The sequence below is a fragment of the Heptranchias perlo genome, chromosome X, assembly GCF_035084215.1.
Source record: "Heptranchias perlo isolate sHepPer1 chromosome X, sHepPer1.hap1, whole genome shotgun sequence".
Classification (NCBI taxonomy): Eukaryota; Metazoa; Chordata; class Chondrichthyes; order Hexanchiformes; family Hexanchidae; genus Heptranchias; species Heptranchias perlo.
In genome coordinates, this window is record NC_090370.1 from 26,355,098 (window position 1) to 26,375,670 (window position 20,573).

Consider the following 20,573-nt stretch of genomic DNA (forward strand, 5'->3'; position numbering starts at 1 on the left):
CTGAACTTCCCTGGAACCAGAAGAGAAAAAGTAAAATTTACAACCAACTTCGTTCACAATTGACGTGGCAGCGAATTGTCAACCCGGTTCGATTAGATTCCATCAGAAAGGCCTTCCCTGTTCTGAAACAAATGAGGAATGTTTGTGTTGAAATCCATCCTGATGTCTGGCAGCAGCTTTCACAGAGGGCGGAGCTCTGAATCTCACAACAAGGATCAGATCAAATTCACAATTTGCAACTTGCTAAAATAAAGCAAGGAACGTTTACTCGATTGGTTGTAATGAAATAACAAGGATATAATTTGCAAAATCTAAACGGACATTGAGAGGCGGAAAATCCTTGCGGGATCAAGGTCAGGTTAATGTTGTTTCAATTTGTTTTTTTAATTAACTTTTTCTGCCCCTTCCTCTTTTCTAAAGCCGACTTCCCGCGGTCAGATATGTTCCCCGGCGGAGCAAGCTCTCCATTCCTCGCGGATGGAACAATTCACGAATTGTTCGCTCAGACACTGACTGAAGGCCGGCGACTTTACTCCGGGAATTTCAGGGCTCATCCCAACATGGATCCCATCAATCTCCCCAGAGACACATTTTAAAGCGGTTACAGGACGGAAAGCAGGAACATGAACTCTGGAGATTTACACCATCCTCGTCCAGATGTGCCTCCTCCCCATGTTAGAATTTGATATTCAGTGAACACGGGTGGGAAACTGGCCTTTCTCACTCTATAAGCATTTATTTTTAACTTTGACACTCGCTCGTTTTACTCACTGAAATGTTTCGTTCCCGGTGCACTTTTATTGAACTGATCAAAGACAGATCGAACACACAGTTCAGCTCAGTAAAGGGTTAACACATTCGCAATGGCCAAGAATCGCTCTCTGCTGGGTCCTTGGAAAATCAACCGATGGTAACCCGAGGGAGGACTAAACGCCATCCAATCACAGGATAGGAGCAACATCGGAGACAAAACTTGTTCCTGATGAATTATAATTAATTGGTTTAATCGGAATTTGGTGGAGGAATAGAGCAGGTACTTCAGTTTTTTCTAAAATGTGTTATTGAGGATGTTATTTGTTAAATTGGTTCAACTGAAGAAAGAAAGGCCGCTCCGTGCAAACAGAAACAAACTTCAGGAATGTTTTAAAGGGAAACCGGTTCAGGGCTGAAACCATCTTTCATACAGATAGGTGGTTCCTGATCGCTAATCTTAGGAATTTGAGTAATTACTTTTAATATCAACAGGTAGGAGGATCCATCACTAATCTTTATGGAAAAATATTCACTCAAATTACCAACAGGTAGGAGGGTCCATCACTAATCTTCACATAAAAAATAACTACTGAAATTACCAACAGGTAGGAGGGTCCATCACTAATCTTTGCACAAAAAATAACTACTGAAATTACCAACAGGAAGGAGGGTCCATCACTAATCTTTGCACAAAAAATAACTACTGAAATTACCAACAGGTAGGAGGGTCCATCACTAATCTTTGCACAAAAAATAACTGCTAAAATTTCCAACAGGTCGGAGGGTCCATCACTAATCTTTATACAGAAAGTAACTACTGAAATTACCAACAGGTCGGAGGACCCGTTCCCTCGGCTTTATATAAAAAATAACTGAGCACTCAAATTAATCTTGTGTTTGATAACTCTAATGTAATTAGTGTACATGTAAATGTAAGTTTTTGTTGCTCTTCTTTTATTACACTCGTGTTAGAGTGAATGAAACAACAGATAACTGCATCTTACAAGGTCTCAAACTTGGTTGTACATTAATGCCAGAGAATAACTTCAACTATAGTTTGATGAAATTACTGTCCGAGATTAATCTCTTTGACATTTCCACAGTGTGGACAGGAAATTACGGTGACTAATAGTTTGATTGGTTGCTCTTGCCTTTGTGCGCACACACAGCGAGGCACACACACAATTGGGAATAATGATTGTAAAACAGCAGTCAAATTTACAAATTATATATTTGTGGTGTTTTCCGAGATTGGAAGACCCCTAAAGATGCTCCAAAAATAAATGTGCAACACCTGTTTAAAGTTACACGATTCATAACATTATACATTAGTGCTAATATTATTGAATGGTATAAAATTCCTTACCTCCTCCAGTGCTCATTAGTTAGGTGCTGATACCATGAGAGATATGGTAAATATATTCAAATAGAAGCATCAAACAAAACACATCTCCATGAACACACGGACAATGTCACTACCCATAGAGAGCAGAGAAATCACACCCAGCTCCATCTTGTGTATGTAGATAGATATCAGGTTCATAAAATGCCAGAATTTAATATCAAAACTCAACAAATCAAAAATATTAAAACAAATCTGTGAATAAAATAATACAATAGCGCCAGACTGGGTAAAACCGAGTGAAGGATTATTTAATTCATCACCTCGCTCAAAATTGCCCTCCAGAATATTCACTCCCTCAGAATAATTCCAGTGTTGGCCTGCACTGTGAGTAAATCTTACCAATTGATGCTCCCAGTGAAGAATCTCGGCCGTCTGGAACTGGGTTGTGGAGATCAGCGGGACTCATTGGGTTTCACTGGGCAGCTGTCTGTGCCGCACCCGATGTGGAGAGTTGTTGGGAACAGTCGGGAAATGCTCAATTCCAGAGCGAACAGTTGTTCCACTGATGGGGGAGGAGGGACTTGATATCGCGACAAGGCGACGTTTTATCCTTCTTATTTTAATATTTCAGTCTAACCCTCCTATTAATCTATTCATTACAGAGCATCAGGATCTTGGAACGCCTGTCACCACCATGGCTGAAGGTCCAAACAGGGGAGAAGATCCAACATCATCAACAAGAATGAGAATAGACACCGGTTGGTTCAGAACAGCCTTAAAATATCAATTGTGTCCTGATAAACGGTTCAGATCACGAACAAGAACCTGCCGCTCAATCAGGAAGAGAAAACCGAGCAGATACTGTGCAGATAGAGGAAAGTGAGTGAACATCTAATGGGGCAGTGTGCAGTCTCAGGTGGAGGGACATCAGTACTGGAACTGTTCGCTCGATAACTGGTGTTGGGGACTGTAAGGTGGATAGAGACAGGGACTCAGGATGGTCTTCCTGAGTAATAGTTTGACACCAGGGAGTAAGGGGACACTCCGAGTGGGGCAGGTATGAGAGGCAGGTTGGGCACAGGGATAGGGGAGCGATAGTGGTGCGATATTCTATAGTCAGGCGAATAAACATACTCTTCTGCAGCCATGAACAGGTCCCAATTGGTAAGTTGCCTTCCTGATGTCAGAGGGACTAACTTCCTGGAACAGGTGGGACCATCTCTGGGAAGGAAAGGAGAGCAGTAAATAGTCATGGCCGCAACCAATAACAAGGGAAGAGCTAGGTTTACAGAGGGAATATTAATATTTGAGCTCTAGACTGAAAAACAAGGCCTCAAGGTGGTGATCTCTGGATTGTTTTGCGCTGGGCTGCTTAAGGAGGACAATATGAGGCAGGTCAATGTGCGGCTGCAGGGCTGGAGCAGGAGGGAAGAGTTCATGTTTTTGGGACACCAGGGTGAGTTCAGGAAGAAGGGAAGGGATGGTTACGATCTGAACCGACAAACAACAACGGTTTGACAGACTGAGCACATGGAGCAGTGGGAGGGTTTCACCTGATAGGACTGGAGCGTGTGAAATATCCGGATCTGAGACTAGAGAGTGGAAATAATAAAACTGTTGGAGCAGGAACAGAAGATTTATGAAATAGTGAAAAGTTATTAGCAGGAAAACGGAAGGAGGTTTTGAAGTAGTGACAGGAGAAGTAACTTGATATGAAAAGCGAAGAAAAACGAGAACGGGTCAACATTCCACTGAATTGGAGTTCAGGTTGTGTGTTATGTCTCAGAATCTACAAATCATTCCAAATACATTTGGAAAGTCAGAATCTTGGGAGATATGATCCAGTATCTGTAAGACTGGGCTGTGGTGGATGAGGTTTTGGGGAGAAACAAAATATTTTATTTTATTTTGTTTCTAAAAGTGATGGCAGGTGTGAAAATGTTGTTGTACCAGAGGAGGATGTGGGACCATATTTCGAGTCAACTGTGGAGACGGATCTGTATCTGAATTTAATAGCCGAGGTCGATAAGTCACTGAACTCAGAGATAAGGCACCCGAGGCTGTTAAAGGAAGTTTGAGAGGAGATAGGATGGAATTTGATCACAATTCAAACATCTATCCATCTCAGCCTTGTATATATTCAATGACTCATCATCCACAGCCCTCTGGTGTAGAGAGGTCCAAAGATTCAAAACACTCTGCGTGAAGAAATTCCTCCTCATCTCAGTCTTGAATGGCCGACCCTTTATCCTGAGACAATGCCCCCTAGTTCCAGAAACAATCTCTCAGCATCTACCCTGTCAACCCCCCTCATAATCTTATATGTTTCAATTAGATCAGCTCTCGTTGCTCTAAACTCCAGGGAGTACAGGCCCAATCTACTCAATCTCTCCTCATGGGACAACCCTCTCATCCCACGAATTAATCTATTGAAACTTCGTTGCAACGCCTCCAAGGCAAGGAAACCCTTCCTTAAATAAGGAGGCCAAAACTGGACGCAACACTCCAGGTGAGGTCTCACTAAAGCTTTAATAATTCTTCCTCTCTCTTGTACTCCAACCCCCTTGCAATAAAGGCCAACATGCCATTTGCTTTCCTAATTAGCTGCTGTAGCTGCATACTACATTTTTGTGTTTCTTGCACAAGGATAAGTCTCTGTGAACACCAATATTTAATAGTCCCCCACCATTTTAAAATATTCTGCTTTTCTATTCTTCCTACCAAAGTGAATAACCTTACATTTCCACACATTATGCCCCAACTGTCACCGTCTTGTCCACTCACTTAATCTGTCTCTATCCTTTCGCAGACTCTTTGTGTCCTCCTCACAATTCACTTTCCAACCGAGCTTTGTATCGTCAGTGAACTTGGACACATTACACTGTCCCTTCATCTAATTCATCAATATAGATTGTAAATCGCTGAGGCCCAAGGACTGATCCCTGCGGCACCCCACCAGTTGCACCCTGCCAACCCGACAATGACCCGTTTATTCATTCTTTCTGTTTCTTTCCTTTAACCAATCCAGGATCATTCTGTGTCTGCTTAAAATGGGTGTGCTGTCAGTCCCGGATCATTCTGTGTCTGTTTAAAATGGGTGTGCTGTCAGTCCCGGATCATTCTCTGTCTGTTTAAAAGGGGTGTGCTGTCAGTCCCGGATCATTCTGTGTCTGTTTAAAATGGGTGTGCTGTCAGTCCCGGATCATTCTGTGTCTGTTTAAAATGGGTGTGCTGTCAGTCCCGGATCATTCTGTGTCTGTTTAAAAGGGGTGTGCTGTCAGTCCCGGATCATTCTGTGTCTGTTTAAAATGGGTGTGCTGTCAGTCCCGGATCATTCTGTCTCTGTTTAAAAGGGGTGTGCTGTCAGTCCCGGATCATTCTGTGTCTGTTTAAAATGGGTGTGCTGTCAGTCTCAGATCATTCTGTGTCTGTTTAGTCGACACATTCCTACGAGGGGGAAAGGAAGGGCACCCAAAGCTGGAGCTCCCTGGATGAGTAAAGAAATAGAGATTAAAATGAAACAGAAAATTGAGGCTTATGACGAATGTATGGTTCATAGCTACTTTTTCATCCGCGAATTCTCCGCTCCTCCACTTAAGTTCTTTCTGTAAATCTTCCTTAAATCAGCTTTTTATTTTCCCCATTTTACCAGCCTGACCCAGTAACTGAAACATATTTGGTCATTTTCCAAGTGAATTGCTTACTTTGCAGACCAAGGAGCAGAATGCGTTTTGGTAAGGGACACAGATTGCTCAGGGGCAACTGAGGTATCTGTTTTGTTGAAGTTCGAATTCAAACAATATTCTGTCCAAAACAAACTGTGAGATAGGACTTTGTGTCACATGAGGTGAAACACTCCGAACATTCACCCCTGGGGCCGACAGATCTCAGGTCGAATTGTTATGTTTTGCTCAGACCCGAACATGTTTCGTGCAGTAATGAAAGTCATCCTCAATAGTCCATGAACTGATTAAATTGTTCTAAGGTGCCATTCAAGTGCCGTCAAAAACCTATTAAAACCTGTTTCTTCAATGTTATTTTCTCCACCTATCTCCTTACCATGCATTGTCCCTCCCTCACATTCTGTTGAATTCTTTGTAAAGCAATCTCCGATATTTATTTACAAACAAAGCCTGACACTGAATACAGATCGAAACTGAATATTGCCCCCACTCTGAAGACTGTCCCCACTCTGGGAACACAGAGCCCACCGGAGGTGGGGTGGGCGGCGCTGTAATCAATGTGGCGGTGAGAGCCGGTGTTCTTCATAAGTCACTGAATTGGCAGCGTTGCTCTGAGGTGCAGATCATGTGGACCCAAAAGAAAACCTATTTCTTCAAAATGCTTTTCCTCCATTTTCTCTTTAACCTGCACTCTCTACCATATTCTGCGTGCAGTCGAATTCTTTGTAAAGTCATCTGAGCATCTATTTATAAACAGCCTGACACTGAATACCGACCACCACTGCATAAGGAACATATTCTGAACACAGACTCCATTCTGAAGTTGTCTTTGTCAGTGTACAGGAAACTTCATTGTCCATCTGGACGATGCTGTTCCTCTCCCCTCACTTCTCCTTCACCCTCCATGGCTTCACACAATATTGTAACATTAAATATTTCATTTACATTTCACCCTCAACTTCGTCATCGAATCTTCCTCTCCTGCACTTTATTTTTTTCTCTTAGTATGCTGTAAATCTGCTTGTTATTTTCAACATTTTAGTTGCTTTTCTCTGTGAATATGACACTTTAGTCAGATTTGAACTTAATTCCTTAATTTGGATTCATAACAACAAAGCCACCTCATCGACAGAATATATTTTCATACGGGACAGAGATTGCTCGGGGGGAAGGAGGAATTCTGTTTTGTTGAAGGCGTAATTCTCACAAAATTGTATCCGGAACAAACTATGAGACACCGCCCTGTGTCACATGAGGGGAACACGATCAACATCCAATCCTGGGACCGAAATACCTGAGATAAAAGTACTGTGCGGAGTTAAGGCCTTAAAATATTTAGTGCCAGTAATGTAAAGATGTCCTTATTATGTCCTGAATTATAAAATTTCTCTATGGTGTCTACAAGTGCCTTCAAAAGCTGTTTTAAAACCAGTTTCTTCAAAGAGCTTTGTCTCCATCTATCTCTTTAAGCCGGACTTTCTCTCACATTATGCAAGCAGATGAATCCTTTATAAATTAGTCTAAGGTATCTATTTATAAACAAAGCCTGACACTGAACACAGATCCCACACGGAACACAGACTCCTCTCAGAACACAAACTACACTCTGAACACAGGCCACATTCTGAACACAAATCCCACTCTGAACACAGATCCCACACGGAACACAAATCCCACTCTGAACACATACCCCACTCTGAACAAAGACACCACTCGGAACTCAGACAATACTCTGAACACAGGTCCCACTCTGAACACAGACACCACTCTGAACAAAGACACTACTCGGAACTCAGACCATACTCTGAACACAGGCCACATTCTGAACACAAATCCCACTCTGCACACATACACCCCACTCTGAACAAAGACACCAATCTGAACAAAGACACTACTCAGAACTCAGACCATACTCTGAACACAGGCCCCACTCTGAACACTGACCCCTCTCTGAACATAAACTCTACTTTGCACACAGGCATCACACTGAACGCAAATCCTATTCTGAACACAGACCTCACTGTGAACAAAGACCCAATCTGAAGATTTCTGTGTTAGCGTTGATGGAGCTTTATTTTATATTTGGGCGATGTTGTTCCTCTCTCCTCACTTCTCCTTCATCTCCGTGGCTCCACCCACCTTTGGAATATTATATATGCCATTTACATTCCCCCTTCCTCTTCATCCCCGAATTCTCCTCTCCAATACTTCAGTTCTTTCTGCAAATCTTTTTTTAAATCTGCTTTTTATTTTTCCATTTCACCTGCCTGACTCAGTAATTGAAGCATTTTGGTCATTCTCCAACTGAACTCCTTACTTTGCACACCAAGGAACAAAGCCACCTCATCGACAGAATATATTTTCATACGGGACAGAGATTGCTCAGAGGGAAGTAGGTATCTGTTTTGTTGAATTTCGAATTCAACGAATATTCTGTCCGAAACAAACTGTGAGGCAGGACCTTGTGTCACATGAGGAGAAACACTCTGAACATTCACCCCTGAGATTAAAGATCTCAGGTAAAATTGCTATTTGGAGTTCAGAGCCCAACATATTTCGTGCCAGTAATGAAAGTCGTCGTTATTAGTACCGGTAATGGTAAAGTTGCTCTCAGCTGCCAATCAAGTGCCTTCAAAAAACTGTTTCAAACCCTTTTCTTAGAAGGTATTTCCTCCATTTATCTCTTTAACCCGCACACTCCCTCACCATCTGCACGCAGTTGAATACTTTGTGAAGCAATCAGAGATATCTATTCACAAACAAAGCCTGACACTGAACATAGACCCCACTCTGAATACAGTCCCCTCGATGATCACAGACACCACTCCGAACACTGTCCCCACTCTGAAACCTGTCCCCACTATGAACACGAATCCCACTCTGTGCACGGACCCCACTCTGAACATAGGCCCCACTCTGAACATGGACCCCACTCTGAACATGGACCCCACACTGAGCACGGACCCCACTCTGAACATAGACCCCACTCTGAACATGGACCCCACTCTGAACATAGACCCCACTCTGAACATAGACACCACTCTGAACACAGACCCCACTCTGAACAAAGACCCGACTCTGAAGATTTCTGTGTTAGTGCAGAGGAAGCTTTATTCTACATTTGGACGATGCTGTTCCTCTCTCCTCACTTCTCCTTCACCCCCAGGGCTCCACCCAACTTTGCACCATTGCATATTTCATTTACATTGCCCTCTCCTTTTCATCTCTGAATTCTCCTCTCCTCCAAGTTAGTTCTTTCTGTAAATCTTCTTTAAATCAGCTTTTTATTTCCCCTTTTTACCATCCTGGCCCAGTAACTGAAATATTTTGGTCATTTTCCAACTGAATTGCTTACTTTGCCTCCCAAGGTACAAGGCCACCTCATCAACAGAATACGTTTTCGTAAGGGTCACAGATTGCTCAGGGGAAACGGAGGTAACTGTTTTTTTGAAGTTCGAATTCAAACAATACTCTGTCCAAAACAAACTGTTAGATAGGACTTTGTGTCACATCAGGTGAAACACTCCGAACATTCACCCCTGGGACCTACAGATCTCAGGTAGAATTGTTATGTTTTGCTCAGACCCGAACATTTTTCGTGCGGTAATGAAAGTCATCCTCAATTGTCCCTGAACTGATAAAGTTGTTCTAAGTTGCCATTCAAGTGCCATCAAAAACCCATTTAAAACCTGTTTCTTCAATGTTATTTTCTCCACCTATCTCCTAACCACGCACTGTCCCTCCCTCACCTTCTGCGCGCTGTTGAATTCTTTGTAAAGCAATCTCCGATATCTATTTACAAACAAAGCCTGACACTGAAAACAGATCGAAACTGAACATTGCCCCCACTCTGAAAACTGTCCCCACTCTGGGAACACAGACCCCACAGGAAGCGGGGTGGGAGGTGGTGTATCAATGTAGCTGTGAGAGCCGGTGTTCTGAATAAGTCCCTGAATTGGCAGAGTTGCTCTGAGGTGCCGCTCATGTGGACACAAAAGAAAACCGATTTATTCAAAAGGCTTTTCCTCCATCTTCTCTTCAACCCGCACTCTCTCCCACAATCTGCGTGCATTCGAATTCTTTGTAAAGTCATCTGAGATATCTATTTATAAACAAAGCCTGACACTGAATACCGGCCACCACTGCATCAGGGCCATACTCTGAATTGAGACCCCTCTCTAAACACAGACCCTAATCTCAAGATGTCTTTGTTAGTGTACAGGAAACTTTATTGTACATCTGGACTTCGCTGTGCCTCTCTCCTCACTTCTCCTTCTCCCCGCACCACCCCTTCGGCTCCACCCATCGTTGTTTCATTACTTATGTCATTTACATTTCCCCCGCCTTTTCGTCATTGAATCTTCTTCTCTTCCACTTTGTTTCTTTCTCAAAGTATGCGGTAAATCTGCTTTTTATTTCCCCCACTTTAGTTGCTTTTCTCTGTAAATATAACTCGTTGGTCAGTTTTCAATTCAATTCCTTTGGATGCCGAGCAACAAAGCCACCTCATCGACAGAATATATTTTCACGCGGACAGAGATTGCTCAGGGGGAAGGAGGAATTCTGTTCAGTTGAAGGCGTAATTCTCACAAGGTTGTATCCAGAAGAAAATGTAAGACACCGCCCTGTGTCACATGAGGGGAACACTATGAGCATTTGCCCCTGGGAACTAAATACCTGAGATAACCTATTGTGTGGAGTTCAGGCCTTGAAGTATTCAGCGCCAGTAATGAAAAGATTTCCTGAATATATCCTGAATTTGTAAAGAGGCTGTGAAGTGTCTGCAAGTGCCTTCAAAAGCTGCTTTAAATCCAATTTGTTCAGAGAGCTTTCCCTCCATCTATCTCTTTAAGCTGCACTCTCTCATACAGTATACACGCAGTTGAATCCTTTATATATTAGTCTGAGTTTTCTTTTGTTAAACAAAGCCTGACACTGGACACAGATCCCACACGGAACACAGACTCCTCTCAGAACACAGACTCCACTCTGAACATAGACCAAAGCCGAAACACAGACCACACTCTGAACAAAGACACCACTGTGAACACAGGCCCAACTCTGAACACAGACCCCATTCTGAACACAGGCCCAACTCTGAACACAGACCCCACTCTGAACACATACCCCACTCCATATGCAGGCTTCACACTGAACGCAAACACCATTCTGAAAACAGATCCCACTCTTAAGATTCCTGTGTTAGTGTAGACAGAGTTTTATTGTACATCTGGACGATGCTGTTCTTCCCTCCTCAATTCTCCATCACCCCCGTTGCTCTACCACCTTCGGAACATTACATATCTCATTTACATTTCCCCCTTCCTTTTCAACACCGAATTCTCTTCTCCTCCGCTTTAGTTCTTTCTGTAAATCTTCTTTAAATCTGCTATTTATTTTCCCAATTTTATTGCCTGACTCAGTAACTGAAACATTTTGGTAATTTTCCAACTGAATTGCTTACTTTTCATACCAAGGAACAAAGCCACCTCATCAACAGAATATGTGTTCGTAAGGGACACAGATTGCTCATGGGGAACGGACGTATCTGTTTTGTTGTAGTTCGAATTCAAACAATATTCTGTCCAAAACAAACTGTGAGACAGGACTTTGTGTCACACGAGGAGAAACGCTCCTGACATTCACCTCAGGGACAAAAGATTTCAGATAAAATTCCTGTCTGGAGCTCAGACCCGAACATATTTCGTGCCAGTAATGAAAGTTATCCTTAATAGACCCAGAACTCGTAAAGTTGATCTAAATTGCCATTCAAGGGCCTTCAAAAACCTGTTTCAAACCTCTTTCTTCAAAGTTCGTTTTTCCGCCTGTCTCCTTAGCCCGCACTGTCTCTCCCTCACATTCTGCGCGCAATTGAATTCTTTGTAACGCAACCTCCGATATCTATTTACAAACAAAGCCTGACACCGAATACAGACCGAAACTGAACATTGTGCCCACTCTGAAAACTGTCCCCACTCTGGGAACACAGAGCCCACAGGAAGCGGGGTGGGAGGTGTTGTTGTCAATGTAGCGGTGAGAGCCGGTGTTCTCAATCAGTCGCTGAATTGGCAGCTTTGCCCTGAGGTGCCGATCGTGTGGACGCAAAAGAAAACCAATTTCTTCAAAAGGCTTTTTCTCCATGTTCTCTTTAACCCGCACTCTCTCACACAATCTGCGTGCATTCGAATTCTTTGTAAAGTCATCTGAGGTGTCTGTTTGCAAACAAAGCCTGACACTGAATACCGACCACCACTGCATCAGGGCCATACTCTGAATAGCGGCCCCTCTCTGAACACAGACTCCATTCTGAAGATGTCTTTGTTAGTGTACAGGAAACTTTATTTTACATCTGGACGATGCTGTTCCTCTCCACTCACTTCTCCTTCACCCTCCATGGCTTCACACACTATTGTAACATTACATATTTCATTTACATTTCCCCCTCATCTTCGTCAGCGACTTTGCTTCTTTCTCTAAGTATACTGTAATCCTGCTTGTTATTTTCGCCATTTTGGTTGCTTTTCTCTGTACACATAAGACTTTGGTCAGTTTTTAACTTAATTCCTTACTTTGGATTCCGAGCAACAAAGACACCTCATCGACAGAATATATTTTCATAAATTGCTGAGGGGGAAGGAGGAATTCTGTTTTGTTGAAGGCGGAATTCTCACAAAATTGTATCCAGAACAAACTATGAGACAGCGCCCTGTGTCACATCAGGCGAACACTATGAATATTCACCCCTGGGACCTAAATACCTGAGATAAAAGTACTGTGCGGAGTTGAGGCCTTAGAATATTTACTGCCAGCAACGTAAAGATGCCCTGAATAAGTCCTGAATTGGTAAAGAGGCTGTAAGTCCTGAATTGGTAAAAAGACGACCCTCTGAACACAGACCCCACTCTGAAGATTTCTGTGTTAGTGAAGACAGAGCTTTATTGTACATCTGTTCGGTGTTGTTCCTCTCTCCTCACTTCTCCTTCACCCCCGTGGCTGCACCCACCTTTGGAACATTACATATGTCATTTACATTGCCCCTTCCTCTTCATCCCCGAATCCTCCTCTCCTCCACTTTATTTCTGTTTAATAATCTTCTTTAAGTCTGCTTTTTATTTTCACCAATTTATCTGCCTGAGTGAGTAACAGGAACATTTTGGTCATTCTCCAACTGAATTCCTTACTTTTCATAGCAAGCAACAAAGCAACCTCATCGAAAGAATATATTTTCATCCGGGACAGAGATTGCTCAAAGGGAAGTAGCTAACTGTTTTGTTGAATTTCGAATTCAACCAATATTCTGTCCGAAACAAACTGTGAGGCAGGACCTCCAATCACGTGAGGAGAAACACTCTGAACATTCACCCCTGACACTTAAAGATCTCAGGTAAAATTGCTATTTGGAGTTCAGAGCTTAACATATTTCGTGCCAGTAATGAAAGATGTCCTCATTAGTACCGGAAATGGTAAAGTTGCTCTAAGATGCCAATCAAGTTCCTTCAAAAATCTCTTTAACCCGCACTCTCTCTCTCTCTCTCATATGTTGCACGCAGTTGAATTCTTTGTAAAGCAATATGAGATATATATTTACAAACAAAGCCTGACACAGAACACAGACCGACACTGAACACAGACCCCACTCTGAACACATTCCCCACTGTGCACACATCCCTCAATCTGAACACAGACTCCACTCTAAACACAGACCCCACTCTGAACTCATTTCCCACTATGAACACATTCCCACGATGAACACAGATACCACTCTGAACACTGTCCCCGCTCTGAACACTGTCCCACTCTGAACACAAGCCCCACTCTGAACACTGTCCCCACTCTAGAAACAGAACCGATAGGATGCGGGGTGGGAGGAATTGTAATCATGCTCACAGTTGGAACCGTTGTCCTTTATAAGTCCCTGAATTGGCAAAGTTGCTCTGAGGTGCCGATCATGTGCCCTCAAAGGAATCATTAAAACCTATTTCTTCAAAGGGCATTTCCTCAATTTTCGCTTTAATCCGCACTCTCTCACACATTCTGCGTGCAGTCTTTGTAAAGTATCCTGAGGTATCGATTTATAATCAAAACCTGACACTGAATACCAACTACCACTGCATAAGGACCATACTCTGAACACAGACCCCTCACTGAACACAGATCCCAATCTGAATACAGGCTCCAGTCTGTACACGGACCCTACTCTGAGCACGGACACCATTCTGAAGATGTCTTTGTCAGTGTACAGGAAACATTATTGTACATCTGGACGATGCTGTTCCTCTCCCCTCACTTCTCCTTCTCCCTCCATGGCTGCACTTACCTTTGTTACATTACATATGTCATTTACATTTCCCCCTCCTCTTCGCCATCGAATCTTCCTCTCCTCCACTTTACTTCTTTCCATAAGTATGCTGTAAATCTGCTTTTTATTTTCCCCATTTTAGCTGTTTTTCTCTGTAAATGTAGCACTTTGGTCAGTTTTCAACTGAATTCCTTACTTCGGATTCCTAGCAACAAAGCCACCTCATCGACAGAATATATCTTCATACTGAACAGAGATTGCTGAGGGGGAAGCAAGAATTCTGTTTTGTTGAAGGCGCAATTCTCACAAAATTGTGTCCAGAACAAACTGTGAGACAGGGACCCGTGTCACATGAGGGGAACACTCTGAATATTCACCCCTGGGAACTAAATATTTCAGATAATATTGCTGTGCAGAGTTCAGACCGTAACATATTTAGAGCCAGTAATGAAAAGACATCCTTAATAAGTCCCGAATTGGTAAATAGTCTGTAAGGTGTCTGCAAGTGCCTTCAAAAGCTGCTATAAAACCAATTTCTTCAGAGAGCTTTGCCTCTTTCTATCTCTTTGAGCCGCACGCTCTTATACATTCTGCAAGCAGTTGAATCCTTTTTTCAATTCGTCTGAGCAATCTATTTATAAACAAAGCTTGACACTGAACACAGATCCCACACGGAACACAGACCACATTCTGATCAAAGGCCCCACTCTGAACACTGTCCAAACTCGGAACACAGACCTCACTCTGAACACTGTCCACACTCTGAACACTGTCACCACTCTGAACACTGTCACCACTCTGAACACTGTCACCACTCTGAACACAGACCCCACTCTGAACACAGACACACATTGAACGCAAATCCAATTCTGAACACAGACCGCACTCTGAACACAGAACCCACTCTGAACACTGTCCCCACTATGAACACAGACCCCACTCTGAACACAGACACACATTGAACGCAAATCCAATTCTGAACACAGACCGCACTCTGAACAAAGACCCCACTCTGAACAAATACACCATTCTAAGCAAACCCCACTCTGAACATTGACCCAACACTGAACAAAGACCCCACTCTGAACATAGACCCTTCTCTGAACAAAGACCCCACTCTGAACATGGACCCTTCTCTGAACAAAGACCCCACTCTGAACATAGACCCTTCTCTGAACAAAGACCCCACTCTGAACATAGACCCTTCTCTGAACATTGACCCCACTCTGAACAAAGACCCCACTCTGAACATAGACCCCACTCTGAACATTGACCCCACTCTGAACAAGTAGACCCGATTCTGTACAAATACTCCACTCTGAACACAGACGCCACGCTTAACACAGATCTCACTGTGAACACAGATCACGCTCTGAACACAGACCACACTCTGAACACAGACCACACTCTGAACACAGACCCCACTCTGAAGACAGACCCCACTCTGAACAAAGATCACACTCTGAGCACAGATCACACTCTGAACACAGACCCCACTCTGAAGACAGACCCCTCTCTGAACACAGATCACGCTCTAAACACAGACCCCACGCTTAACACAGACCCCACTCTGAAGACAGACCACACTCTGACCAAAGACCCTGCTCTGGAGATTTCTGTGTTGGCGTTGACGGAGCTTTATTGAACATCTGTTCCAAAGAAAACAAACCTAGCATGTTCAATCTTTACTCATCGATAAAATTCTCCAGCGCTGGCAATATCCTGGCAAATCTCTTCTGTCCCCTCTCGAGTGCAATCACATCTTTACTGTAATGTGGTGACCAGAATTGCAGCAAGTATTCAAGCTGTCGCCTGACCAATGTTTTATGCTGTTCTAGCATAACCTCCCTTGTATTCTATGACTCCGCTAAAAAAGGAAAGTATCCCGTATGCCTTTCGAACCATCTGATCTACCTGTCCTGCTACCATCAGGGATCTGTGAACATGCACTCCAAGGTCCGTTGGTTCATCCAATCCTCTCAGTATCCCCCCATTTATTGTGTACTCCATTGCCTTGTTTCCCGTTTCCAAATGCATTTCCTCACAATTCTCTGCATTGAATTCCATTTGTCACTTTTCTGCCCACCTGACCAGTCCATTGATATCGTCCTGAAGTCTACAGCCTTCCTCCTCACGGTCAACCACACGGCCAATTTTTGTATAATCTGCAAACTTCATGGTCAAGCTCCTCACATTCAAGGCCAAATCAATAATATATACCACAAAAAGCAGAAGAGACCTACTACTGAGCCTTGCGGGACCCGAATGGAAACAGCCTTCCAGTCGCAAAAACAACCGTCAACCACGGCAGGACCAACTCGGGTTAGATACAGAGTGAAGCTCCTCCAACACTGTCCCTTCAACAATCCCAGGGCAGGTACAACAGAGGTTAGATACAGAGTAAAGCTCCATCAACACTCTCCCATGCTCTGTGTGTGGGTGCCAGTCCGACACCGGATGAGATCTACTAACAGAGGCCGGGATGTTGCCTGGGCCTTCCCCAGAGATCACTGCCTCCCCCCATTCTCGGTGATTCCACCTCTCTGTGATGCTGTGACCCTGATTCTCTCTCTCTCTCTCTCTCTCTGTCATTCCACTCTCTCTCTGACCAGTCTCTATCACACACTCAGTCCCCGTCTCTCCCTCTCTCTGTATGTATCTCCCCTGTTTCTCTCTCTCTGCCTGTTTCTCTCTCTCTCGCGTCCCTCGATCGGTCACTCTCACTCTCCCCCTTGTCTTTCTCAGTCTTCCCCTCTGTCTCTTTTTAACTTTTTGTGCTCTCCTTCTCTTTATCCTCTCTCTGCCTCATCCCCTCTTCTCTCTCTCTCTGAACCTCTCTCTCTCTACTCTCTCTTTCTCACCTTACTCTTTCTATCTCTCTCTCTCTGTCCCACTCTCTCTCCCTCTACCTTCTGTCTCCTTTTACTCTCTCTTTCTCACCCTCCTCTGTCTCTGTCTCTGTCTCTCTCTCTCTCTCTCTCTCTTAATCGCTCTGCCTCTACTCTCTCTCTCTCTCTCTCTCCCTCTATACTCTCCCTTTCTCTTGCCCTCTACTCTCTCTCTCTCTGTACCCGTCCTCTCTGTGATAATAAACTGATTGGCAAAAGATCCAGAGGGGAAATGAGGACACACTTTTCACTGAGGTTTATTATGATTTGGAATGCAACATATGAAAGAACAGTGAAACCACATTCGATAAGAACTTTCAAAAGGCAATTGGACATGCCCTTGAAGAGGACTAATTTGCAGGGTTGTGGGGAAAAAGCTGGGATGTGGGAATAAATCGGGCACTTCTTTCAAAGTGCCAGCACAGGTATGACGGGCCGAATGTGTGGTAAATTCCAGGATTTCGTAGACTGTACAGCTCAGAAACAGGCCATTCGGCCCAACAGTTCCATGCCAGTGATTATGCTCCAAACGAGCCCCCTCCCATATTTCTTCATCTAACCCCATCACCATATCCTTCTATTCATTTCGCATCTCATTGAAACATATAAAATAGAATATAAGATTCGGAGGGGGCTTGACAGGATCGATGCTGAGAGATTGTTTCCCCTGGCTGGCGAGTGTCGAACAAAGGCGAACAGTCTTCGGACAAGGGGTCGGCCATTTACGACTGAGATGAGGAGGAATTTCTTCACTCAGAGGTTTGCGAATCTTTGGAATTCTCTCCCCCAGAGGGCTGTGGATGCTCAGTCGTTGAGTATGTTCAAGGCTGGGATTGATAGATTTTTGGACTTTAGGGGAATCAAGGGGTATGGGGATCGGGCGGGAAATTGGAGTTGAGGTGGAAGTTCAGCCATGATCTGATTGAATGGCGGAGCAGGCTCTCTCTCTCTCTGCATGTATCTCCCCTTAAATCCATCTTTGCTATTCGTCTCAACTATCCTTTGTGGTAGCAAGTTTCACATTCTCAGCACCATCTGGGGAAAGAAGTTTCTCCTGCATTCATTTTTCGATTCAATTCGATTTATTCGTGACTATCTTATAATAATGACCCCTGGTTCTGGTCTCCCCTGCAAGCGGAAACATCTTCTCTGCGTCTACCCTGTCAAACAGATCATTAATCTTAAAGACCTCTATCACGTAAGTCCTCAGTCTTCTCCTTTCTAGAGAAAAGAGCCCCAGCTTTTTCTCTCTTTCCTGACATGTGCAACCTCTCAGTTCTATGATATTGTTTGAGAAAACTGAGCTCGATGCACTCTAGAAATGTATTGCCCTTATGTCCCAGTCTATGTGAAAATTAAAATCTCCCTTCCTAACTGCTTTGCCTGAGCTACAGGCGCCTCTGATCTCCGTATTTCTGTGTAGGCTCAATACTTCCTGTTTGAAGTATTTGTTTCATTAAATGAATGTTTTTCATGCCCCAGTTCACCTCAGTGTGTTGAGATCTCCAGTGTGATGGAGCTGTCTGCGGGTTCAGGTTATGATCAGCAACTTGATTCTGTGATCCGGGACTGACAGCGCACCCATTTTAAACTGACATAAAATGTTCTAGGACTGACAGCCCAACCCTTTTAAACTGACACAGAGTTAACCGGCCACTTCCTAGAAGAGCTTCTGGCACTTTCAATTTGCTTTGCAAGTTGGCATTCCCGGGAAACAAATCCTCTGCAGCTGACTATCAAAGGAACTGCTGGAGGGTAGCAATTTATGAAAATGTACAACATAGGCCTGAAATATCTGTAATCTCTGCAACAATGTATAACATAGGCCTGAAACATCTGTAATCTCTGCAACAATGAATAACGTAGGCCTCAAACATTTGTAATCGCTGCAACAATGTATATCATAGGCATGAAACATCTGTAATCTCTGCAACAATGAATACGTAGGGTTGAAACATTTGTAATCCCTGAAACAACGTGTAGCACAGGCCTGAATCATCTCTAATCTCTGTAAAATTGTATAACATAGGTCTGAAACATCTCTAATCTCTGTAAAATTGTATAACATAGGTCTGAAACATCTCTAATCTCTGTAACATTGTATAACATAGGCCTGAAACATCTCTAAACTCTGTAAAATTGTATAACATAGGCCTGAATCATCTCTAATCTTGATGCAGCACTAAATCTGACCTCTCTCTCCTGCTCGCTGCTCGACTCTTTAATATCTCACCGAGTCTGGTCTCTCTTCCACCCGCCCCTCTCGGGCAGTCAGCAGCATGATTCTAAGTACCGAGAGCAGCACTTTCATCACACACAAATATATACAGTCACATGCACACACATACAAACACATATAGGCACATCCATACACAGAAAAGCACATCCACACACATAAAGTCACAGATGCGCACACACATACACACACACATGAACATACACATACATACAGGCACATACACACATATACACGCATATACTTACATATAAAGTCACAGACACACACATAGGGCAAAAACACAAACATGTATATATATATATATATATAAAGGCACATACATACATATACACACACACACACTCATACGGGCACACACACACACACATAAAGGCACATACACACACATACGGGAACATACACACATATACACACATACACACACATAAAGCCACACACACACACATAAAGGCAGATACGCACAAATATTCATACATACTCATACAGGCAAATACACACACATAAAGGCACATGGACACACATCAAGGCACATGCACAGACATACACATACACAAACATAAAGGTATAGAATCATGGAAAGTTAAAGCACAGAAGGAGGTAATTCGGCCCACTGTGTCCGTGCCGGCCGATAAAGAGCTATGCAGCTTAATCCCACTTTCCAGCACTTGGTCCGTAGCCGTGTAGGTTACGGCACTTCAAGTGCTCATCCAAGTGTTTTTTAAATGAGTTGCGAGTTTCTGCCACTTCCACCCTTTCAGGCAGTGAGTTCCAGACCCCCACCACCCTCTTGATGAATTTCTTTGTCCTCAACTCCCCTCTAATCCTTCTACCAATTCCTTTAAATCTGTGTCCCCTGGCACTGACATCTCTGCTAAGAGAAATAGGTAATTTTTATCCACTCTATCTAGTCCCATCATTATATTATGTACCTCAAGTAAATCTCTCCTCAGCCTCCTTTGTTCCAATGAAAACAAACCCCAGCCTATCCAATCTTTTCTCATAGCTAAAATTCTCCAGCCCTTGCAATGTCCTCGTAAATCTCCTCTGTACCCTACTGAGTGCAATCACATCTTTCTTTTAATGTGTGACCAGAACAACACGCAGTATTCAAGCTGTGGCCTAACCAATGATTTATATAGTTCTCGTATAACCTCCCTGCTCTTATATTCTATGCCTCGGCTAATAAAGGAATGTATTCCATATGCCTTCTTAAGCACCTTATCTACAAGTCCTGCTACCTTCAGGGATCTGTGGATATGCACTCCAAGGTCCCTTTGTTCCTCTACAACTCTCAGTATCCTCCCATTTATTGTTTATTCCCTTGCCTTGTTTGCCTTTCCCAAATGCATTATCTCACACTTCTCTG

The 20,573-nt window shown here is 43.4% G+C and overlaps 1 long non-coding RNA gene across 3 annotated transcripts in view; it reads left to right on the forward strand.

Moving 5' to 3' along the window:
• The window catches only part of LOC137307130 (uncharacterized), a 42,312-nt gene that overhangs the window by 3,782 nt on the left and 17,957 nt on the right, over positions 1–20,573 (forward strand). Inside the window, exons 2-3 of one of the 3 annotated variants that reach the window (XR_010959049.1) lie at positions 421–1,033; positions 2,761–2,977. This is a non-coding gene — a long non-coding RNA (uncharacterized lncRNA). Of the gene's footprint in view, positions 1–363; positions 1,034–2,760; positions 2,978–20,573 lie in introns of those variants that run through there. The other 2 variants (XR_010959048.1, XR_010959050.1) reach the window with 2 other exon arrangements.